Below are 20,026 nucleotides of genomic sequence, written 5' to 3' on the forward strand. Positions count from 1 at the left end.
GTGTTGGGTGTGCGCCAGGTCGGCTTATGAAGCAGCTGGTGGTGTTTTTAGGCCGGCCATGTCCACGACCTGGGTCAATAAGGCTATCCAAGTTTGGACAGAGCAGTTGTCAAATGGTTTCCGGGATGGAGCCCATAGTGACGAGTTAATGGTACTCTCTGATCATATTAGAAAGGCTTCGGAGTTTGTAAGGCAGGTTTCATTGGATGTCAATTCTCTCGCTGCTATGCTCTCGGCATTAGTTATAGCAGCAAGACGTTCTCTATGGTTGCGTTCTTAGTCTGCAGACGCGGATTCCAAACGCACCTTTGGAGGCGGTTCCTTTTGATGGCGCCTCTCTCTTTGGAGCTAGATTACACCAGCTCATTTCGGAGGCTACTTGAGGTAAGAACCCTTTCTTGCCTGTCTCTCAGACCAGGCGTAGACAGCCTAGGTTTCGGTCCTTTCGGCCCTTCCAGAGATCCAGAGGATCCCCTGCTAGGAGGCAGTCAAATCCCCCTTCTAGGTGCGGGTTCCATAAGGGCCGAGGTCCCTCACGTAGGGGATATCTTAAGCCGTCAGAGTCGGCTTCAGCATGACGTGACCTCCATACACAGAGATGTGGTGGGGGCATGTCTTCTGCTTTTTCGGGGCAGATGGCTGGAATCATCATTAGACCCATGGCTCAGGGGCTTTGTCACGAGGGGCTACGTCATAGACTTACTTCAGTATCCTCATTTCCAGTTTTTCACCACAGGGCTTCCACCCTGCGGTATTCGGTGCCAGGCCCTGCAGATAGTGATCCAGAACTTTCTGGATGCGGGTGTCATCATTCCAGTTCCGCCATCGAAAAGGGGTTTGGGGTTTTACTCAAGCCTTTTCCTAGTCCCAAAGCCAGATGGCTCTTTCAGACCCATTTTAAATTTATAGTCTCTGAACTTACAAGTCAGAGTCAGGGGATTCAAGATGGAATCTCTCAGGTCAGTGATTGTGGGTATGGAACAGGGATAGTTTTTAGCTCCCCTTGATATAATGGACGCTTACCTGCACATTCCCATTTGGCAGGGCCATCAGTGCTTACTTCGCTTTGCAGTAAGGGGAAATCATTTCCAATTCAGGGCATTGCCCTTCGGTCTAGCGACCGCCACAAGTGTGTTTACAAAGGGGACGGCAGTAATGGTGGCCCTTCTCCACTTTCAGGGGGTCATGGTAATTCCTTACTTGGACGACCTTCTTTTGAAGGCTCCATCGGCTCTGGTCCTGTCACAACACATTCAGTTGACCAGATCCTTCCTAGAGGAGCATGGTTGGATAATCAACCTGCCAAAGTAATCCCTAATCCCATTGCAGAGGATGTGGTTTCTAGGGTTAGATTTCGGCACTAGGTGTCAGAGAGTGTTCCTCCTGGAAGCCAAGATTCTTTCTCTCCAGTACAGGATCAGAGACCTCTTAGCCATGTATCAGGTGTCCCTGCTGCGATGCATGAGTCTGCTAGGAACAATGGTGTCAGTCTTCGAAGCAGTGCCTTATGCACAGTTCCATTTGCAGGCTCTGCAGTGGGAAATCCTGGGCAAGTGATCAGGTTCTCACTTACATCTGGACAGGCAGGTGATCATTGGGTACTTCCTGGGCGGCGCGCCACGGAGCTTCTGCTGAACAGCTGTACCGTGCGTCTGTTCACACGTTTGTGAAATTCTATAGGTTACAGGGCTTTGCATCACAGGATGCCTGCTTTGGCCTTAGGGTTCTGCGTGCAGCCGTGTCAGAGCAGCAGTGCTTCCCTTAGGGGGCAGCTTTGGTAGGACCCCTATCAAAGCAGTGTCCCCCAATTGGACGTATGCGAAAATAGGATTTTTTTACTCCCCATAAAATCCCTTTCTCGTAGTCCATTGGAGGACACTGCGTGCTCAGCCTTTCTCTAAATTTTGTATGGTTGTGTGGTGGTGATTAACTAACTAAGTTGACCTCCTTGTGCTTTGTAAGACATAAACTGAATATCCTTCCTGTGGGAGGGGTATAGCAGGGGTGGAGTGTCACTCACAGATTTAACTGTTTAAGTGCCTGGACTCCTGGTACCACCTACTATACCCCTATGTGTAGCAGTGTCCCCCAATTGGACTAGGAGAAAGGGATTTTACGGTGAGTACAAAAATCCTATTATTTTGAAGTGGAAAACCCCTTAAAAGTGGACAGTAAACTGCAAGTGCCTTTAAAGCATATGTACTATATATTTTAATAGTCTCTGTAAAATGTGAACAATATCAACATTATTGGAACAATAATACATATTATTAAATAAAATAAAAGTATTTTCAATCTGAAATATTCCTTCCAATTCGAAAAAAAGACATTATACATTAACAATTGGAACATGTCTGCATACATCTGCTTTATGCTGAGAAATATACTCTTGGGTTTCCACAGCATATTGGCCTGATCACCTGTAACTTACCCCCCATTTACACTTTTGCATGACTACTCCAGTGCCTTCCTTTATCCTTATAACCAAGCTGGTTAGTATGGCACGTATGTGATCAATAAGCCTTACTATGCAAGCACTTTCTTGTATCAATTTCCTTATTAGGCTGGTGGCTCACAAGTATGCTGTGTTTAAGAGCTCCTGTGTCAAACCACACTAGATTGTGAGCTCTATAACAATCTGGGTCCTTTTTCCCCCATGTTGTCATCATCATCATCAACATTTATTTAAATAGCACCAGCAGATTCCACAGCGCTTTACAATTGGGAAAAAACACTGTAATAAAACAATACTGGGTAATACAGACAGAGAGGTAATAATGCCCTGCTTGCAAGCTTGCAAAATATTCTATATATCTGTAATGTTATCATTATGTCTTTGCTTCGTCTCCATTTTGTACAGCACTGAGAAATATTATATCATTATAAATACTGATAATTAAAATGCTGATTACATTCTAGATATACATTGTTCCAAGTTCTGGTCTTTCTGACAGGATAAGTTAGTATGTAGCTGTATCCCTTTGCATGTGAATGATACTGTAGAATCTGTACATAATTTAATTTCAGAGGGAGAAATTTTGAAAACAATTTCAAAGGATCTGGTTTAGGCGATAATACCCCACTGTCAAGTGGAGAGCTAGTGAAAAAAGTGTAGAAATCATCAAAGCTTTTAATTTGAAGATCTGATAGAATCTCAATCCTTTATTTCTCAACTAAGCCATAGGGGGAAGAGGGACAACTGAATGAATAATTAACATGGATAAGGGTAAAGTGTAGAGAGATATATTGAATATAATCTTGTCACAGATGTTGCTGGATTAAAAATGAGCAGCCAATAGCAGGTGTAAAAGAGGTGAGGATTAAATTAGGCTTTATAAAATAATTTTACTGTAACAGCTACAGTAACTACTAATATAATGAATTTATTTCCGTACTGTTGTAAAGAAATTGTTTGTATTAACCTCTAATGTACGTCTGAGTTGAAAGTGCATCAATATATATATGTGTGCATATATATATATATATATATATATATATATATATATGTGTGTGTGAATGTGTGTATGTATATATATATATATATATATATATATATATATATATATATATATATATACTCCCTACTATATGTATACATATATATATATAAATTATCCACAATTGTTCCAAAAATTAGTACAAAGCAGCACCAGTCATGAAAAAATCTTTTAGAAATTTAATGTAAAAAAACCAAAATGTTGCAATAGCGTGCCCTGCACATCGATCGTTACAGTACATCATGCCTTCATCAGGAGCACATATATATCTAATATACACATGTACATCTGATGCACACTCTGGTTTTGATAATGCTTTTATAAAACACACTTGTGTGTGTATGTGTATATATACACACAGATGTGTGTGTGTGTGTTTTATAGAGGCATTATCAAAACCACAGTGTGTATTAGATGTACTCATCACCTTATTTTTGTATGCACTTTTAATACTGTTTAAATTTACTTTAATTCCGTTGAATTGTTGAATAGTGGGATTGTCAAAACCAATTTAAAATAAATATAGCCGGCAATTTGCCATTGCACAATTTCTGTCATTGTGAGGGCTAAAAGGATGGTTAAAACAAGACCTAGGGCTAGATTTACTAAGCTGCGGGTTTGAAAAAGTGGGGATGTTGCCTATAGCAACCAATCAGATTCTAGCTATCATTTATTTAGTAAATTCTACAAAATGACAGCTAGAATCTGATTGGTTGCTATAGGCAACATCCCCACTTTTTCAAACCCGCAGCTTAGTAAATCTAGCCCCTAGTCTATACAGGGAATGCACAAAATAAGCATTACATACCCCCATTGTTTGTTTTATGGGTGTGACCTTTTTCTGTTTGAACTGAAGCAAATTGACATTGACAGCCTGTGATAGCCACTGATCTCGCTTGAAAAAACATTACTGCAAATTCTGTCTCAGCAGAAGTGCTTTCCTCTTTGAATAATTCATAACCACCACTACTTCATATAGTGCACCTGCTGGCAGGATTTTACATTGCTTATTAAAATGTGTGCTGCATGCCTTACAATTAAGTCTTTGAGAACTAAAATCATTTTGCTTACACAGTGTTTTATAGTACATTAGGTTAGTGGTAACAGAACCATATATTTGCATTTGAAAAAGATATTTTGAATAGTAATCACAAGGGTAAAGAGTCTCATTGATAATAACATTATAGTCATTTAATTGTAATGAGCAAAAACAATATAACATTTAATTTACTGTCCTAATGAAAAATCATTTGGAAATTTAAGACATTTTACTTTTGCTTTTCAAAAGTTAAAACTCCTATACTGACCGCAGCATTTACCAACCAACCCACAATAACTTTTTGTTTTATTTTCTATTTTTAGCTATTTTATTGGAAGAGAGGGAAAGAAAATCCAAATGTATAATAATCCTGTTGCAGGGCTTTACTTAGCTTCACTAAAGTTGTCATTAACTCTGCTTGTAGAATCTAATTTTTGTCTCTTTTACATAATATCTTTAACTACTCTTAAAACTTTTCAGACAACCTTATTCATGTGATAATACAATCAAATGCAGTGTGGCCTAGCAACAGGGATAAGAATGTAATTCCATTTGTTTGACACGCAGACTAAATAATTTGATCTGCCCATGTACAGACACTTAAGTGAATACTGCATTTTACATCCATGTTTTGTTAGTTCTGTATATAAAAGTTAACTGGGTTTGGATAAAAAAATAAAAAGAAAGTTCTCTTACTTGGGATGCAGTGTTTTCCCCAGAAAATTTGGCCAGCCAGATGGAATTAAGAAGCAGCCGGGTGGGGGCAGTTGTAATACTTTGCAATAATATTGAAAAATGTTGGAGGTTATTGCCTACACCTGCCAGGACTGTTCAGACTGGTGGTCAGTGGTCTAACACACACTACTGGCTGTAGTGCTCACATAGTGCTTGTTAAAACAGGAGAAACAATTGTTTATTCTATTATTATAGGACTCTGTTGGGCTCCAAGAGCCGGATGGCAAGTAAAAATAGAAAAATAGCTGGGTGGAGCACCTAGGAAATAGGTGCTGGAGAGAACACTGGGATGCAGTATCATCATCAACATTTATTTATATATCGCCAGCATATTAAGTAGCGCTTTACAATTGTGAACAAACACAGTAATAAAACAGTATTGGGTAATACAGACAGACAGAGAGGTAATGGGGCTCTTCTCACAAGCTTACAATCTATAGAACAATAATAGTTTGATACATGAGGTTAAGTGCTACATATTGCATATTGGTCCTGCCAGATTGCAAAGGTTAAAAGTGATTTGTATGCTATATGATTTAGTCACACAGCAATGTTGGTCAGGGGGTCTGAGAGTAGTCGTCTTGTGTGAACTATGTAAAGTGTGGCAACCTAGGGAGGTTAAGAGGGTGGTTGAGGAATTTTATAAACTTGCCTGAAGAGGTGGGTTTTCAGAGAATGCTTGAAGTTTTGAAGACTAGAGAAAAGTCTTATTGTACGAGGAAGGGCATTTCACAAAGGGGTTGCAGCCCGAAGTCCTGTAGTCAGGAATGGGAGCATGTAATAAGAGTGGATGAGAGACGCAGATCTTGTGCATTACAGAGGTGTCTAGTTGGGAGCTATTTTGAGACATGTGAAAAGATGTATGAAGGTGCAGTTTGTTGATGACTTCTATGTTAGTAGAAGTATTTTATATTGGATTCGGTAATAAGCAGGCAACCACTGTAGAGACTGACAGAACGGCTCAGCAGTGGAAGAACAATTTACAAGGAAAATCAATCTAGCCACTGCATGCAAAATAGATTGTAGTGGTGAGAGTCTAATTCAGGGGAAGACCAGTAAGGATGGTATTGCAATAGTCGATGCGGGAGATGATGAGTGCATGAGTTTTTGCAATGTCTTATGTGAGATATGTGCATATCTGGGATTGTTTTTAGTTGTATATAACAGGATGTAGACATAGATTGAATGTGGGGAACAAAGTATAGTTCTTAGTTCATGCTGTAAATCCCGAACACAAGAATGAGTTGGTATTTCACCCATTTTGTGCTGAGACCTTGCATATATAGGACATTATGCAAGTGTGGAAAGACTATTGAATTTTAATTCCCCAGCTTTGTATCAAATACACAGACCTCATCAGGCACACATACATTAATCAGATTTAAAGGCACTTGTATGAGCACACATTGATTAAACAGATCATCTCGATTAAATAAGCATTGTGAATGAATCTTCAGTTGAAAGGCCACACAAACTAGTTTCCATCCTGCTGACCTGTAACATTTCAGGTTAGCTTTTTAGCTTAAACATGTAGTTGGTTGGCTTTTATGGCTTACTGCCAAAATCTGCTGTAGTGAATGTGTCAGGGCTAGGAGGAGGGGGAAGTAATGAAAAACCACACTAAAAAGGCTTCCTAGGACAAGTACATTTGTAAAAAATGGTTTATGTATGTGTTTTATTTGTGCATCAGAAAAGCAATTTAGATTTGTATATCACCTTCTCTTCAGTAGATGTGAATGTTTAAATTTATATAAATTTATATTATATTATTTTAGAGATTAAAAAATGCAATGCAACAGCAAACGCATGTAACTTTTTTGTACATTTATATGATAGACAAATTCTTCACTCTGAAATAGCTACAGTCAGTAACTATGTACAGAAAACATTAAACACGTCCGTTGCTGTTTCTTGTCCTCAACATTTCTACTGTTCTGAGATCTAATCAAAGTACATTTCCACTAAACATTATTGAAACAGTCCCTCAGATTTCATTAAAGATTGCATGCAGTACTTCGTTATTTCACAAAATTAATATTTGTTTAAAAAATACTCACGGGTGGTAGTGGTTATAATGTTTGTATAAGCCTGTGGAATCGTGTTGGCCTGTTCATCAGTGTTATGTTTTCTATTAAATATATTCCTCCACAGCTATTTGGACAAGTAAACAATGAGCGAAGTATGAATCAACCAATTAACCTTTCTTCCTGGCTTCTTGCTATGATTTGCTTCATATTACAATATTTTCAGACCTGAAATAACATTTCAGAAACATACTTTTATTGGTGCTTTGTGAGAAATCACACTGAGAGACCTGCAGAAAGTACTGCCCAGGCTCTATAATTACTCAACGTTAACTTACACCACTAGTATCTTATTATATATTTAGGCCAATTATTGAATATCAGTTATAATAATAATATACCATGAAATATGATTTCAATAAAATTCTCTGAGAAGAGGATTTGCTATAAGTATGTTCATAACAACACCTATTTCACCCCTATACTAACAGTTACCATCTTTTAAGTCTGCTTAAGACTTTCTAATTTCAATCACTCTGGGGCAGTTCATAAGTCAGTGAACGGTTTGCAGTCACCTGTTTGTTAGAGCCCCTCATAGGGACATGGTCATTGATTTCCTTTACCATTAACATCTTATATCAGTATTTTTTTTCCTCTGCACCACTATATTGTAAAATGTGAATTTTTTTTATCATATATAAAAACAGATCTCTGTTTGGATCTTATAAGACATTGTGGCTTATAAGGTTACTTAGTACCTAGAACTTTTAAATCTGTGAAAATGTATTTGCAATGGTTGTGTGATACACTAAGTAGAGATAACACTGCCTCTACTCAGTGTATGTCTTATTCCTATGTAATGGCACTCAGCCCTATGGGCACAACTGTTAGACAGTGTGTTGCTGTTACTGAGATTAGTATGGTGTGTGTGTGCTATGTTCCTCAGATCCCACAGCCCCCCTATTTAATGTAACACAATAAGAGGGTCTTGATTTCTGCAAACATTTTAAATGTATCCGTCCTGCAGCTCATAAAGGGTGTGGAGTTTACAGTGTGTGTCTCATATCCCTAAATCCATTTTTTTTCTTACGTTTTTATGCCTTACCAAAACCTGCTCTACTCAAAAGTTTAGGGCAATGTGATCTAAAACATTTTCTTTGCTTAACTTTGTCAAGCAGATGGTCATGTATATACTAGATATGGCTCTATGCTATCCATACATGCAGGCTATGACCAGTGTGGGCCTATTCCTGCTTTGTTCTGCTTTTGGCCTTGTCCAGACCTGATCATACTACCAGTGACTTTATACTTCTGATGTCACACACATCTATTTCCACTAGGCTACATTCCAGAGCGGTTGTATTGTAAGAAAATTAGATCAAGTAAGACTGATAGGAGACCTCTGGAAGTATGTGAAGAGCTTATGGGAAAGTGGAAAACAAACAAACAATGAAATACCTACTGAATGGTGAGCTCTGTAAGCAGTCCTATTATCACCATCATAGGAACTAGATAATATCACATAACAAGAATATTTTATATAATAATCACCAGTTCACCCACAAGTGTTGCAATCCGTTTTTTAAAGTGTCTCCAACTCACATAAGTTGTATCTGTTTAGCTGGGAGAAGGGGGGGGTTAGATTCTTGTTAAAGGGAAATCAAATCAAATTTACACTTTTGGGAATCTTTATGCACCAAGTGTGGTCAACCCTCTTTCATATCCCTAATGTTGGCACAGATGTCTTTGCAGCAGAACGGTATTTTGGTAGTGGGAACAGACTTCAGTTGGCTCTTAATCCTCTCATAGATCCCTCAAGTGCAGTGAACAGGGTATTGCAACGAGATGCCAGAAGGGCGAGATGAGTGTTCTATGACCGTCAGCTGGCTGACACATGGAGGCTCAATCTCACAGATGTAAATGACTACACTTACGTCTCACATGTGCACTCCACTTACAGCAGAATAGACTATTTCTTTAGGACATAGGCATCGCCATCTACTATCTGATGCCAATATAGGACCATTGACTTTAATATAGATTGGACCATTAATATAGATTGGTGCAGAGATGCACCAATCTATATTACTATCTCTATAGTTGTTCCTCCTCATATGGACTGAACTTGGTGTATAAATGAGACACTTTTGCAAGATATTTGGACGTTGGGTGGTGCAAAGCAATGGACGAAGATAGAAAACTCATATTCTCATTTGTCCCTTCATATACTGTCTTGCCTCTCAATCCAGATTTCCCCCCAGGACTTCAACCTCGCTCATGGACTAGGAGTCAGACATGTGGGTCAGCTGGAGCAATTTACTCTCATACACCACAAACATTGGTTCTACCTGCAAATTAGACCTTTGTTATCAAATCCCAGCCGGTTATTTCTTTTCAAGAGGGATCTCACACCCTTTAAGTCATTAAGAATAACCACTTAAGTCCCAAGTCACTGTTGGTATCCTCTACAAGTTACTTTGAATGGCTTGTCTCACTCCATGCCCTGATTTGTCGGAGCTTGGAAAAGAGATTTGTACACACCTATAGTGGACAGTGAGTGGACAAAAATATTCCAAATGACTCTTGCGTGCTTACTCAGTATCTCTCTTGTGGAGACACAATTTTACATTTTGACAATAAATTTTCACCCACTTTATCTGCTTCCTGCAGGAGATGCAGTTTAACACAGGGACCTGCCTCCATATATGGGGGATTGTCCCAAACGCACTTCATATTGACAATCAGTGTTTAGTCTCTCAAAGGAAATAAAAGGGACAGAAGTACTTTGGACCTGCAGTTCTGGCTCCTTTCTCTTCCTAATTCCTCCTACTCTAATTACAATAAGTCCTATCTGAAACATTTAAATAGTGCTGCTGAGGCACTCATTCCTGTTTCTGTCTATGGATGAAATCATCATGGCGGCAATAGGCTACATGAGTTTTCTGCCATTTGGTTTCAATGGCTAGACCTTAAAGATACATCCACCTACAAATCTTTCTTTACATCTCAACTGTAAGCCTCCTAGGAGACAGAGGGAAATTGATTCTGCTATTTCTGAGGAAAAATAGCAAACAACCTCTCCAGACTGACTAGTAAGATATCATGTAACCTCTGGGCTGCCCCTCCCCCATACTTCTGTTTCTTTTACCTTTCTAATTCCCACTGTCCTCAACCTTTCACCTTCTTGTTTGTTCAGTTCTTCTTTTTTCATGTTCTTTTTTTAAGTTACCATAACGCTATACGGGGCATATTCAATTAGGGTTCCGGTCCGCGGTAACGCGAGTTACCGCAGACCGTGCATGGTTATTGCCAGTATTACGGTACCGCAATAACGCGGATTTTCGTACGCAACCCTATGGGCTGCTAACGAAAACGCATGTTATTGCGGTAGCGTGGATTAAGTTCGCGGCCCGTTCCAGCGCGATCCCGTGGACCGGAATCGTAATTGAATATGCCCCTACGTGTTAAACGGCAAATCCTTTTTCTGAGTAACCTTTGAGCGAAAGAAATGGAACAATTGGAATATATATATATATATATATATATATATATATTATACCATCACTGTCGAGGGTATACCTTTACTGCTGAAGTTCAATTATAGTATGCATTGCTCTACACTGAGGGGATCACGGTACAATCAAATGACTTGAAGCAGAAGGGAAAGATGACCCTGCCCAAACACATTCACCCCTTAATATTTATATTAAACAAATAAAATATGCTAATGTATTATTTGGCTGGCCCATTCCAAAATCCTGTAAAATACTTTTTTTTTCACACTTTTTCACATTAAAAAAAAAAGCTACTGTTTTAAGACAAGAAGTTGTGATAGAAGGTGGAGGAATAATCCGCAGAGATAACTATCTCAGTAAGCGTTTCTGTATCATGTAGGCTTCAGCTGGACATGAACAAGGTGTTTAATCCTATGTGGATTTTGAACAAAAAAATAGTTTTCCCTTTTAATCTGTATTGAAAAGATGTTTAAGATACCCACATGAATGGAAATAGCAACCAATACTGTATAATACATATAATACATGTATTGTTTAGAGATGGTTGTTTCTTTTTAAGACCTACTTTTTTGCGGTTATTCAAGCACTAAATCATTATATTAATCATAACCATTTTATTGTCAGTTTTATCACAGTTCCTCTGCAGTGTCATTATTTCCAGAGTAAATTTCAGAGGAATAATCTGTATTGTCACAGTTTACGAGACCAGTGAGTCCCTTAAGGGTCTTAGCAGCATATATAGGTCTTCCATCACTGTCGAGGGTAAAGATGGACTCTCTTCACCATCTTGGCATTGTATATTTGTTTTCTGCTTCCATTGCGTGTGCTGGTACTCTAGCTTTTAGAGGATTTTTTAAATGGGAAGTATTTCACTCACACAAACAATAGGAATATATGCAGCATAGCATACATAATAATATTTAATCTACCTGCATAGAATGCCGACATGCAGTGTACTCAGCCACTGTTGATGGGCTTATCAATTCACTACAAATTCAGCATAGTGAAATGAGAAAATATGCAAATAACATAACATTTTCTAGATAAATTTATTTGGTAAACATGTTTGTTGTAAAGAAAATAATGTGGGCACGGGCTTACAGCATATAGATACAAGAAGGAAAACTTGACTTTATATTGTGATATGACAAGGGAAAGATTTATCAAACTTTCTAAAAAGGAAAAGTGGAGGTGTTGCTATGGGTAACACCTCCACTTTTCTTCTTTAGAGACTTGATAATTCTACCCCAGATCTTATTTTCCAGTTTAATTTAGCAAGTGTCGACAGTAGATGGAATTGTAAGTTCTAAACTTTAGTGTTTCCATATGTATAAATGTCTGAAATATCACAGTTGTTTCTTTAGAGTTTGCTCACATAAAGATTTTACAGGGGTTTGTCTGTTGTCTGTCTGCCACTGGCAAACTGCTTGTGAACCACTCCTAAAATTCTGCTGTTCCAAGCTAAGTGAGCTAACAGATAAACATATGTAAATTCTTGGTGAGAGTAGGTTGTTAGACATATCTGGTGTACATACGAGTTTGCAAAAGACAAATCTTACTTGTGTCTTTGGTGCTTTGTTACAGCAGAGTTGTTCAACTTATGGGTCATCATTTATGGAGGATCACTATAACCTTCTATATTCTTTATATTTTGTGCTGTTCTTTCAATTTATTTGTGTTTTTACATTGCTGGCATGTAACGCTATTTAACAATGTACGAAATTAACTTTTCAATAATGTTAACATTAACATAATTGAAAAGTTTCACTGCCGGCAGCTCTGCTCCAAAGAGCAGAGCTGGACAGCACATGTGTGGAGAGATCATGTCATCCCTCCCTGTCACATGACCCACCATCTTTCAGTCCAGATCTCTGTGCGCATGCCTGAGCTTTTCGGTCGGGGCATGCGCACAGGGATTCAAAGCAAGCCGAAAACCACATGGCAGAGGACCGCAAACGAAGAGCCCGTGAAAGGTAAGTGTAAAACTTCACAGGAACAGCCGTTTTTTCGGAAACGTCTATTCCTGTGTTGATTTTTTAATAAATATGAGATAATTTTCAATCCTCATCTATGCAATGAGGATTGAAAAGTATCTTTCATAAAATGCGGTGCTACATATATAGGCCCCTTAATCTGGGTCACAGGAGAAAATGTTTTTCAATGCATTTTTTTTAAATTTTGTTTTAGGGTTTTTTCTATAAAAAGGTTAACCTCAGGCAAAATCTCATCTTTACTCTCCTCGAGTAGTAGAGCAATGGGCCATGGCTTGCTGAGTAAGTTTCTGGATTACAAACTAACATTGCGTTTTTAAAGGAGAACTCCTACGAAACTTTTACTCCAACCCTCCCCTCCTCGAATATTAGAATCATAAGGATCTCACAGGCGGCAGTTTTACTTCTGTATGATAACCTCAAACAAGACCCATTGTGTTCAGAATTCTAAACATTCATCTATTTCTGGCAGGGTTGAGTATCAATGGGCCCACAGGGGACCCTTACAATTCTTTTTGTTGGAGAGGAAGTTCCAGGGTTAAAAAGGAATATTGCCCGAAGTCCCACTTTAAGCTGTAATTTGTCCTAGTGAAATAGTAGACATAACCTATAGCTATCAATTACAATATGAGGCACAACAATTTTTTTCAACTTCTTTATCACATAACCTTTTGAAATGTTATTGTATTAGTACACACTTGACATAACTTTTTTGCCTTTTTCAAATTTTTCACTATCGGTAGCTTAAAAAATATTGATATTTATTATGTGTCAGATCTAGAAACTTTGTAAAATTCATGAAGTTTCCAGCAGGTGTTAAAAAAAATAAACAGAATAATGAAACAATGGGATGTCTTTAGTAGTGTATCAATGTCCCCTTGTTTCCACTGTTCACATTTATTTTCTTGCTTTAGGCTGTTCTTTTAAAAACAATCAATCTTTGAAATATTTTGTATATGGATCTCAAAGGCTTAAAGTCCTGTTTTGGGTTGTTGTTAATACTTGGTTAGATCATGCCCTTTTCACGTCACCTACCAATGCTTTTGAAAGAGAATCTGTGAGCCCCTGGAGTGTGAAGGATTCTTTAATTCCTTCAAGTATGTCTCATTGTCAGCAGCCATGTGATTGTCTGTGCAGGTGTCCTCAATGTTACCTTTCATAACCATAGTTTACATTTCTAGCGAAAGTGTTCTCTGTACATTTGCTAAAATTAATTTCATTTTGCTGGTGTTAAAAGTACTATTGTCTAAACCAGTGAGGGGCAAAGTGAAAGGGGTGGAGGGCTGCATGTGCTGCCCTCCTGCCATGAAAGGGGCTGCACAGAGGTAGGAGGGAGAGCACAGTGCACCCCTCCTCCTCCTCTGGGTACGCCCTGTGACCTCCCTGCACTGTGCAGAGGAGGTCACATGACGCAGAAGTTGGCTGCCCCTGTTGTGATAAGAACGGGGGCAGCTGGCTTAGGTGATCGCAGGTGATGACTCCACAGGCAGCCTGTTGTCCACTGCTGGTCTAAACATTGACTGTCATTTTTTTTTTAGAAAAATGTAAAAGTTTAGGTCAATACATGTGAAGCGAGAATTTTCACATTCTGTTCAGCATCAAATACATAGATACGCAGAACTTTGCTTATTAAACAGTTCTTGACAGGAGGAATTAACATTTATGTAGTTATGTATAATCATTCTTATTTATCTATTTTGCTATTTGTTCCACAAAGAAATTTTTAGCTATAGATCTCTTTTCACCTATATTAGTGTCTTCACTATGCAAATTAAAAGTTGGAAATCCACTATGCATATGTGGTTGTTTATCTGAAAGCTCTTTATCCAGAAAGTTTCATTGCTGCTGTTCTGTGAGTGTCACTCATGTCTCCTTCTATCGTCACTGTGATGAACACTATAGTTCCATTGCAGTTGGAAATGGAATGCCAGGAGAAGTGTGAGTGACAAGGTAATATGTAAATGTAATCTAGTGTATTTTACACATAGTGCTGCAAAGTAGAAATAACTCTTATCCACAAGTCCCTCCATTTATCTATGCAGAAAACATAACATTTAATGGGGGAAGGGGGGTCTGTCCACACACTCTGCCCATTTCAGTTAAGGTTTTATTATTTTTCTAAAAAAAATATTTGTTATTCTTCAGTTTACAATTTTGTATATATTTTTATGGCGTGGAGTTTGCCACGTTTGTAAATGGTAACAATAGCCTTGTCTTTGTCTCATGCCTTTTTGAATGATTTAACTGTATGACACCCCGACACCTCTATTAGGTATTTGTTCTATGCAACTATCACCCTTTTTATAAAGAAATGGTTCCTACTGTTACTGTTCAGTCTCCTCTCCAATCTCAGACTATGGCCTCTTGTTCTAGAACTCGCCTTGTCTTTAAATGTTCTTCCTTCCTGGACCCGGTTAATACCCGTAACATATTTAATTGTCTCTCCCACATCACCTCTGTCCCTTCTTTCCTGTAAAGTATATGTCAAGCTCCTTAACTCTTTCCTGGTATGTTTTGTTTTGTAGCCCTTCTGTGAATTGATTCTATTGAATTAACGTCTTTTTGGAGAGAGAACCTCTAGAACTGTGCAGAATATTCAAGGAGAGTTCTCACTAGTCATCTGTAAAGTGACAATATAACTCTCTTCTTCCTGCTACATATGTCTTTCTATACAAATGTGTAGTCTACTGGCTTTTCTCACTGCTTTACTACACTGTCACCTGACTTTCATGTTATTTAAAGCTAAATCTGAGGTCCCTTTCTTTTTCTGGTATTGATATATTTGTTATATTTAATAAATTTACATTCCAAAAAATGTGTCCACACTTCTCCTTGCTCCTAATCACAACATATGTGACGTACCTATTCTTACAAATCTTTTTGTGTCATCTGAAGAACAACATACTTTTAATTTAGAGCAGAAGAAATATATATATATACATTATATATATATATTATATATATATATTATATATATGCTTTGACTATAACATATTCTGGACTTCATTTATGATGTGCAAAATACTTTTTGATGACATTTTATGTTAGTACAACTTGTATGCCAACATGCATAGGTTTGTATAGTACAGTAGCATTTGCATATATGCAGATTTATGGGAGGAATTTATGCTCTTTTCATAGCACAGAGTAGGCACATCAGTGTACCTAATATTGTAGAGTTTGCAGTCTGAGACTGTTGGAAAGAGAAGTAAAGGGGGAGAGGATGCAATTTTAGGGGCACTTGTTGCCGCATTGATGGGCGCACAGCCATCTGCACTTCACAGAAAGACTTGAAGTTTGCCCCAGCTCAGAGCTCCTATACTTCTAGTGGAATGATCTTTGCATTTGCTTGTCTGAGAGTATATTTCTAGGCACATCATCATCATCAACATTTATTTATATAGCGCCAGCAGATTCCGTAGCACTTTACAGTTGGGAACAAACAGTAATAAAAAAAATACTGGGTAATACATACATACAAACGTAGAAGTAAGAAGGCCCTGCTCGCAAGCTTACAATCTATGGGACAATGGTTTGATACACAAGGGTAAGTGTTACATCATATTGAATATTTGTCCAGCTAGAATGCAAAGGTTACAAAGTATTTAGTGGGCTGTATGTTCAGTCACACAACTATGTTGGTCCGAGGGTTGTTGTCTTGTGTTAGCTGTGTAGAAGGTGGTAATAAGGTAACCTAGGGAGGTTAAGAGGGTGATAGAGGAATATTATAAGCTTGTCTGAAGAGGTGGGTTTTCAGAGAATGCTTGAAGGTTTAAAGACAAAAAGAAAGTCTTATTATGGGAAAGACAGAATTCCACAAAGTGGGTGCAGCCCGAAAAAAGTCCTGTAACCAAGAATGGGAGGAAGTGATGAGAATGGAAGAGAGACACAGATCTTGTGCAGAACGGAGGTGTCAAGTTTGGAGATATTTTGAGACAAGTGAGGAGTTGTAGGGGCTCAAGTCTGATTTTGGTAAGACCAGTAAGGAGGAATAATAGTTGATGCGGGAGATGATGAGTTCATGAATTAACGTTTTTGCAGTGTCTTGTGTGAGATATGTACGTATTCTGGAAATGTTTTTTAGATGTATGCAGCATGGTGTAAATATAGAGTTGTTGTGGGGAACAAAGGATAGTTGCGAGTCAAGGATTACACCTAGGGAGTGAGCTTGCAGGGTGGGATTAATGGTCATGTTGTCAACAGAAATAGAAATGTCAGGCAGTAAACTTCTATTGTTGGGTGGGAATATTATTAATTCTGATTTTGAAAAGATTGAGTTTGAGTTGGCGAGAGGACATCCAAGATGAAAGGGCAGAAAGACAGTCAGTAACGCGAGACAACACAGATGGTGAAAGATCAGGAGAGGATAGATAAATTTGTGTATCATCCGCATAGAGATGATACTGAAATCCAAAGTAGCTTATCAGTTTTCCTAGAGAAGTGGTGTAGATAGAGATTAGCAGAGGACCTAGTTCTGAGCCTTATAGTACTCCAACTGATGAAGGAAGCGGAGTGGAGGTTGTTCCAGAGAAATTAACACTGTAAGAGCGATTAGATAGGTAGGACGAGAACCAGGATAGAACAATGTCTTGAAGACCTAGGGATTGTAGCGTCTGTATGAGGATAGAGTGGTCAACAGTGTTGAATGCAGCAGAGATACTTAGCAGGAGAATTAGAAGAGAGTAATCACCTTTAGTTTTAGCTGTGATCAGATCATTGACAACCTTTGTCAGCGCTGTCTCTCTGTTGAGAGCGAAAGCCTGATTGAAGAGGATCCAATAGGTTGTTTTCAGAAAGGAAACGTGTGAGGCGAGTGTAGGCGATTCACTCAAAAGGTTTGAAGGGGCATGGTAGCTGAGAGATGGGGCGGTAATTTGATAGAGAATTTGGGTCAGAATTTAGTCTTTTTTAGAACATGAGTAATCACTGCATGCTTGAATAGTGATGGAAAGATATAGATTACTGATGTTAGTTAGAGTTGGAATGAGCACATGAGACAGGGACCTACCAATTTGTGAAGGTATGGATCAAGAGGACAGAAGGTAGAGTAGGTAAGATGAGAGTAGAAATTTCATCTTCATTTGTGGGATCAAATGAAGAAAGGGTGTCAGAAGATGTTGGAAAGAAATTGAGCTTATTGCTAGTCGAGGGAGATGATACCATTTCAAGTCTGATCTTATCAATCTTGTCCTTGAAATAGGAAGCAAGATCCTGGACACTGATGGTAGTCGCAGGAATTGGGGTGGGAGGATTAAGAAGAGATTTAAATGTGTTAAAAGGTGTTTGGGGTTAGAAGCCTGAGCATAGATGAGAGATTGGAAGTATGCTTGTTTAGCAGTGTCCAGAGCACTTCAATAGGAGTGGTAGATAGCAGTATATGCGCTGAAATCATTAGAGGTACAAGATATACGCCAGTGACGTTCAACTTTACGAGAAAGTTTTTGTAGATTCTATAGATTTCTTATTACTTTAGTGTGCCACGGTTGACAACGAAGTCTACGTGGAGTATGAAGAGTCCCTGGAGCCACTTGATCAAGGACAGTTGCTAGGGTTTGGTGAAAATGAGGAACTACCATATCAGGGGAGGAGAATGTAGAATTTGGGGAGAGAAGGTGTTGGAGAGAGGTGGAAAACTGTTGAAAATAAATAGAGTTAATTTTCCTGCGGGTATGAGGAGTCTTGGAAGAGTTTGACAGCAGGAAGGTTAAAGAACTGGGAGTGAGCGAGTAACTAATAAGGTGATGATCCGAGAGGGGGAAAGGAGTGTTAAGGAAATTAGAAACTGAGCATAGTCTAGAGAAAAGATCAAGACAGTGGACATCCTGATGAGTAGTGGATTCAATCCACTTTGAGAGGTCAAGTGAGGAGGTTAGAGAGAGCAGTTTTGAAGCAGCATTGGGACTTTGAAATCACCCATGATGATGGTGGGGATGTCAGAAGATAAGAAGTGAGGGAGCCATGTAGGGAAGTGTTCAAGAAATTGTTGGTGGGATCCAGGGGGGGGCGATAGATCACAGCAGCATGCATAGAGAATGGGTTAAAAATCCTAACAGTATGTACTTCAAAAGATGTGAATGTGAGTGATGGTACTTATGGTAGAACTGTGAATGTGGACTGTGGGGCGAGAAGTAGTCCAACTCCACCTCCTTGTCTGCCTCCAGGTCTGGGGGTGTGGGTAAAATGGAGACCACCATGTGAAAGTGCTGCAGGTGAGGCAGTGTCTGATTGCATGGGCCATGTTTCTGTTATTGCCATAAGGTTGAGGTTGTTTGAGAAGAAGGGTCATGTTTGGAGGTAAGTTTGTTACAAACAGAGCGTGCAATCCAGAGGGCACATTTAAAGGACTTTGGAAAAGAGGGGAGACAGGTGATGCGTTTGAGGTTTGCTGGATTTCGGTAGCGTTCAGATATATGCGTGTCGAAGAAGTGAGGGAGACCTGGATTAGGTGATATATCACCAGCTAATAGAAGCATGGAGGAAGAAAGATAGTAAGACGATGTGCGTCCTATTAGTTTTTGGCGACAGGGTGAGGCTGTTATAACTCTTGAATTTAAATAGGAAAACAGTTCACGATTGTTAACTAGAGGTGAGTGAAGTAATGAAGGGGCAATGTGGACAGAGGTGTGTGTTGCATTTAGGGTGAAGGAGGATATAGTTCTAGAGATAATGCCATGAAGGGAAAGTAAGAAAAATCATTTGGCAAACATTGGTATTTGGAAGGAAAACATCAACAAATACAGGAAATCAAAGAATTGCCTAGTTGTAATGTCCTGTACAATCAGAAGTAGCAAAATAAAGATGCTGCAGATGTAGATTATTTCTAGATGTCTTCAATTGTTGTTCAATGTTTGTTCAACTGTCTTGTTTAACTATTTTCTAAACACTTTATGAGAAAAACACACGTCTGCCACCCACATACGTCTCCCACAGATTGAGAAAGGTAAAAAAATTCTCAAGCAAATGTGCCACAAGCAAACCCAATGTCCCTTTTATGTTATTATTAAGTTAAGCCATAAATGAGGTTAAACCAAAAAACTGTGTTTAAGAAAATAAAATGCAAAGTTTTATTAAATGAAAGGGAAGGTTTTAAAGTGTTAGACGAAATGACTTTGTTGTGACCTTTACACTTCTGCACACTTCACGCCTCTTCAGATCTTTCCGCCTCCCTGCAGACATATACTTTGCAGAGGCATCGTCCGAGAGGGGAGGGCAGCAGTGGGAGAGC

General features: G+C 38.8%; 1 protein-coding gene and 1 long non-coding RNA gene across 2 annotated transcripts in view; both read left to right on the forward strand.

Annotated features, from left to right (window-relative positions):
- The window catches only part of LOC142098504 (uncharacterized), a 1,185,945-nt gene that overhangs the window by 573,578 nt on the left and 592,341 nt on the right, over nucleotides 1–20,026 (forward strand). The gene's annotated exons all lie outside the window — the stretch shown is intronic.
- LOC142109220 (uncharacterized) overlaps nucleotides 1–20,026 on the forward strand; it is an 87,791-nt gene that overhangs the window by 46,255 nt on the left and 21,510 nt on the right. The window lies entirely within an intron of this gene.

The sequence above is a fragment of the Mixophyes fleayi genome, chromosome 1, assembly GCF_038048845.1.
Source record: "Mixophyes fleayi isolate aMixFle1 chromosome 1, aMixFle1.hap1, whole genome shotgun sequence".
Lineage (NCBI taxonomy): Eukaryota > Metazoa > Chordata > Amphibia > Anura > Limnodynastidae > Mixophyes > Mixophyes fleayi.